This window comes from Lathyrus oleraceus, chromosome 3 (genome assembly GCF_024323335.1).
Source record: "Lathyrus oleraceus cultivar Zhongwan6 chromosome 3, CAAS_Psat_ZW6_1.0, whole genome shotgun sequence".
In the NCBI taxonomy this organism is placed as follows: domain Eukaryota; kingdom Viridiplantae; phylum Streptophyta; class Magnoliopsida; order Fabales; family Fabaceae; genus Lathyrus; species Lathyrus oleraceus.
The window spans coordinates 447,116,290-447,122,084 of NC_066581.1; the positions used below are offsets into that span (position 1 = coordinate 447,116,290).

The 5,795-nt window shown below is 37.5% G+C and overlaps 1 non-coding gene across 1 annotated transcript; it reads left to right on the forward strand.

Annotated features, from left to right (window-relative positions):
- Positions 1-4,823: 4,823 nt before the first annotated feature.
- LOC127133115 (small nucleolar RNA R71) lies at positions 4,824-4,930 on the forward strand. Its single transcript, XR_007807108.1, has one exon. It is a non-coding gene; the product is annotated as a small nucleolar RNA R71 (small nucleolar RNA).
- The last annotated feature ends 865 nt before the right edge of the window (positions 4,931-5,795 follow it).

Here is a 5,795-nt window from a genome sequence, read left to right on the forward strand (position 1 = left end):
AGGCGCTGCCCGTTTACAATTAATGTCTCTTTTGATTTACTTTTTATTTCTACGGCTCCGCTTTGAAATATTTGTGCAACCTCGAAAGGGCCAGACCATCTAGAATGAAGTTTGCCTAGGAAAAGTTTCAGTCGAGAATTAAAGAGAAGTACTACGTCTCCTTCATTGAACTCTTTTCTTGATATACGTTTATCATGCCACTGTTTAGTTCTTCTCCTTCATTGAACTCATTTCTTGATATACGTTTATCATGCCACTGTTTAGTTCTTTCTTTATAGATTCGTGTATTTTCATATGCATCTAGTCTAAGTTCTTCTAATTCATGGATATCTAAAATCCTTTTTTTTCCTGCGGCAGTATAATTCAAGTTGAGGGTCTTAATGGCCCAATAAGCTTTATGTTCTAATTCTACCGGAAAATGACATGATTTACCGTAAAGTAGTTTAAATGGTGTGGTTCCTATCATAGTCTTGTAAGCTGTTATGTAAGCCCACCGAGCTTCATGAAGTTTTGAAGACCAATCTTTCCTAGAGGTTGTAACGGTTTTCTCTAACATTTTATTAATTTCTCGATTAGAAATCTCTACTTGACCACTCGTTTGAGGGTGGTAAGGTGTTGTTACTCAATGTCGGACTCTGTATTTGAGCAACAGTCTTTTGAAGATATTTGAAATGAAATGGGAGCCACCGTCGCTAATTACAAGTCTCGGCACATCGAATCTAGGAAAAATTATATTTTTAAAGAGTTTAATCACTACTCGTGCATCATTTGTAGGAAAGGTCACAACCTTGATCCATTTTGATACGTAATCGACTGCAACGAGTATGTTATTACCAAAAGAAGATGGGAAAGGGCACATAAAATATATACCCCAAACATCAAATACTTTTACCTCTAAGATACCTTTCAGTGGCATCTCATCGCATCTAGAGATATTGCCAGTGTGTTGGCATCGGTCGCAATTTATAACTGCGGTGTGGACATCTTTTCATAGATTAGGCCAAAAAAGGCCAGATTGTAAGATCTTTGCACAAGTATTTGAAGTGCTTGCATGCCCTTCATAAGGTGCAGAATGGAAATGGGACATGATGTTGTCTACTTCTTCTTCGGGGACACATCGACGGAAAATACCATTGGCGCCTCTTTTGAAAAGAAGGGGCTTATCCCAGTAGTAATGTTTTAGATCATGGAAGAATTTCTTCTTTTGTTGATAGGTTAGGTCTGGTGGAAGTACGTTGGCTGCTAGGTAGTTGACAAAGTCAGCGTACCATGGCAGTGTGGATTTGGTATAAACTACTTCCACAACTTCATTAGTTTATGTATCGTTATAAGTTAAAGATTATTCTATTATGTTATTTTCTAACTGGGCTACAAGTCGATCATAAGGGAAATCGCCATTGATAGGCACTTGTTCAGGTTTCATACCCTCAATTCTAGAGAGGTGGTCAACCACGACATTTTCGGTGCCTTTCTTGTCTTTAATCTCTAAATCGAATTCTTGTAGGAGTAGAATCCATCTTACGATTCTCGATTTAGCGTCTTTTTTATTTAAAAAATACCTAATTGCGGCAGTATAGACAATTATTTTTACTCCTACCAAGTAAGAACGAAATTTATCTAATGCGAACATGACGACTAGGAGTTCCTTTTCTGTTGTGGCGTAGTTAATTTGTGCATGGTCTAATGTTCTACTTACATAATAAATCGCATGAATCTTTTTATCTTTTCTTTGTTCTAAGACTGCACCTACGACATAGTCACTAGCGTCAGACATTATTTCAAATGGTCCACTCCAATCAGGTGGTTGCATAATAGGTGCGACAATAAGAGCGTTTTTCAAATGTTCGAATGCTTCTAAGCATTTTTCTTCTAAGATGAATTAAGTGTCTTTCATTAATAAGCCAGTTAGTGGTTTGGTTATTTTAGAGAAACCCTTAATGAATCATCAATAAAAACCGGCGTGTACTAAGAAACTACGTATTTCTCTAACGGTTTTCGGAGGTTGAAGGTTTTCTATGATTTCTATTTTAGCTTTATCTGCTTTGATCCCTCTATCGAACATGATGTGTCCAAGTACGATTCATTGTCGGACCATGAAATGGAACTTTTCCCAATTTAGTACAAGGTTAACCTTCACACATCTTTCAAGTACTATTTCTAGGTTCGATAGACACCCTTCAAAACTCTTCCCACAAATAGAAAAGTCATCCATAAGTACTTCCATTATGTCATCTATAAAATCAGCAAAGATCGACATCATGCATCTTTGAAATATTGTGGGAGCATTACATAGTCCAAATGGCATTCGTCGATAGGCGAAGGTACCATAAGGATAGTTGAAGGTAGTCTTTTCTTGGTCATCAGGGTGAATAGGAATTTGAAAAAATCCTGAATGACCATCTAAAAAGCATAAGTGAGAATGTTTAGCCAATTGTTCAAGCATTTGATCGATAAAAGGTAGAGGAAAATGATCCTTACGAGTGGCTTTATTTAATTTTCTATAGTCAATGCACATTATCCATCCAGTTTGAGTGTGTGTTGCTACATATTCGCCCTTTTCGTTACTAACTACCGTAACACCTCCCTTTTTAGGCATGTCATGCAATGCGTTGACCCATTGAATGTCGAATATCGGGTATATAATTCCTGCTTTTAATAGCTTTTGCACCTTCCTTTTCACTACATCACTCATGATGGGATTGATTCTCCTCTGGTGTGTTCCCTAGAGGTTTTGCAACCTTCTTCTAGCATAATGCAATGCATACATACAGAGGGGCTTATTCCTTTAAGATATGAGATGTTATAGCCTAGAGTTGTAGGGTATTTTCTTAAGACATATAGTAATTTCTCGGTTTCTATCTGTCCTAAGTCTGTGTTGACTATTACTGGTCTTTCAAGCTCTGTGTCCAGTAATTCATACCTTAAATCTTTGGGTAATGTTTTAAGTTCTACGTCAGGTTTCTTTGGGTAAGGCATAAGATTAGGAGTTAGTGTTAAGCATTCCCTTAGACTGTCATCTACATATGGTTCACGCAAATTTTCTTCTTCAGATATAGGAGTTGCTGGAATCCTTAGTAATTCAGTATACTTATATCGTTCCATCTCTATTTCTCTAATGCGTTCGTCGATTACGAATAGGAAACAACACGAATCTTCTATAGTTGGTGCCTTTAATAAATGTGATAGAATAAATTCAAATTTTTCTTCACCAACCTCAAAGGTTAGCTTTCCTTTCTTCACATCTATGATAGCTCTAGCAGTGGCCAAAAAGAGACTTCCTAAAATGATAGGGATGTTGGAATCCTCATTTATGTCCATTATTATAAAGTCGGCGGGAATATAAAATTGACCTATACGAACGGGAACGTTCTCTAGCATACCTACTGGAAACATAACAAAACGGTCAGCTAGTTGAAGAGACATTTTTGTCGGTCTTACTTCTCCTAATTTGAGTCTTTCACATACGGATAGGGGCATTAAACTAACATTAACTCCTAAGTTGCATGGAGCTTTGTCTATGACAAACTTTCCGATTACGCAAGGTATGGAAAAACTACTTGGATCTTTTAGCTTATGAGGCATCTTATTTTGGATTATAGCGCTTCATTCAGCAGTAAGTGTAACAGTCTCATTATCCTCAAGCTTTTTCTTATTGGATAAGATCTCTTTAAGGAACTTAGCATATGAGAGCATTTGTGTAATAGCTTTTGTAAAAGGCATAGTGATATTCAATTGTTTCAGAAGTTCTACGAATTTCTTAAATGGCCCTTCATTTTTAGACTTAGCAAGTCTTTGAGGATAAGGTATAGGTGGTTTGTATGGTGGCAGAGGCACATAAGGATTTTCTTTCTCTACGGCCTCTTCGTTTTGTCTTCCTCTCCGTTATCCTTTTGTTCTTCTGGCTGACCATCGGTTGTTACCATTTCAGTTGCTTTACCGGAGTTTTGATACATGGCTAGATTTTGAAGTCTTGGGTCAACTGGTCCATCTAACTCTGTCCCACTTTGTAGCGTGATAATGTTAGCATGACCTTTTGGATTTGGTTGAGGTTGACCTGGAAATGCTCCAGTTGGAGCTGTTGTTGCTACTTGTTGTTGGACTACTTGAGAAATTTGGGTTTCTAACATTTTGTTATGGGTAGCCATAACGTCAAGCTTACTCAACATCTGTTTCATCAGCTCACTCGTGTGAGCATTTTGATTACTGAAATCTTTGTTTTGTTGAACTTGAGCATTCATGAAGTTTTCCATCATGAGTTCGAGATTTAACTTCCTAGGTGCTTGTGGAGTAGCAGGGGCTCCTTTCTGATAACCTAGAGGCACAATAGGTGCTAGGTTTGGTGCAAATAAAGCATTGTTATTTTTATAAGAAAAGTTCTAATGATTTCTCTAGTCGGGATTATAGGTGTTAGAATATGGGTTTCCTTGGGCATAGTTTACTTGGTCGATAAGAAGGCTAGCCAATAATTGACATTCAACATTAGTGTGCCCGGGGGTTCTGCATAATTCACAGTTGGGTGCCACGGCAGCTACGGCAACTGCCGGGGTTATGGTTAAGTTCTCAATCTTTTGAGTAAGAGCATCCACTTTAGCATTGACGTGGTCTATGCCAATGAATTTGTACATTCTGGTTTTCGTAGTTGATTTTCTGTAGTAGTTCGCTCACCTCCCTATTGGAAATGGTTTTGCACCATGTTTTCAATGAGTTGATAGACGTCTTCATAAGGTTTGTCCATTAAAGCGCCGCCAACTGCAGCGTTTAAATTCATCTTAGTGTTGTACAGAAGACCATTATAGAAAGTATGGATAATCATCCATTTCTCAAGTCCATGGTGTGGACAAAGTCTCATCATGTCCTTATATCTCTCCCAAGCATCAAAAAAAGATTCATTTTCTTTCTGCCTAAATCTGTTGATTTGGGCTCTTAGCATAGAAGTCTTACTTGGTGGAAAATATCGCGCTAAGAAAACTTTCTTCAACTCGTCCCATGTAGTGATAGAGTTGGACGATAGATACTGGAGCCAAGGTCTAGCTCTATCTCTTAAAGAAAAAGGTAAAAGACGTAGTCTTATTGCTTCAGGGATAACACCATTCACTTTTACTATGTCTACGTACTGCATAAACACTGATAAATGAAGGTTTGGATCATCTGTAGGACTACCAGAGAACTGGTTCTGTTGTACGACTGACAACAACGAAGGTTTCAATTCGAAATCATTTCGTTCGATGGTAGGGGCGGCAATGTTGTTGTGTGGTTACTCCTGCGAAGGGACAGCATAATACTTAAGAGGACACTTTTCTGGTCCTTCAGCCATAACTGGTTTAGATCTTGATTTTGGTTTTGGAAAAGGAAGATTGTACTTAATTTAGAAATTGTGAATTCGGCGTTGTAAGTTAATAAAACACTTGACTTTGTCAACTGGTTGTTCTATCTTTTCGCCTTGTGAGCGAGTGATTGGCATACAATTGACGGTTTAGAAGGGTAAATAAAATAAAAGTTGCCTTAGTCTAATACTGTGCAACAATGGAATCACAATGTTAACTAAATTAGTCCCTGACAACGGCACTAAAAACTTGATCGTGTGACTATATAAGTCTATCAAAATAACAAACTACAAGCACACAATTTATCACGTAGTTTCAAAAGATATCGAACCCACAGGGACTAATAATCGAACTAATGTTATCTATCGATGCTATGTAAAGCTAAGGTGAATGAATTCTTTGATTAAATGAATAAAAACTGAAACTAAAGTTAATTTAGAAAATAAGATAATAAAGAGAAAGAGAGACCGG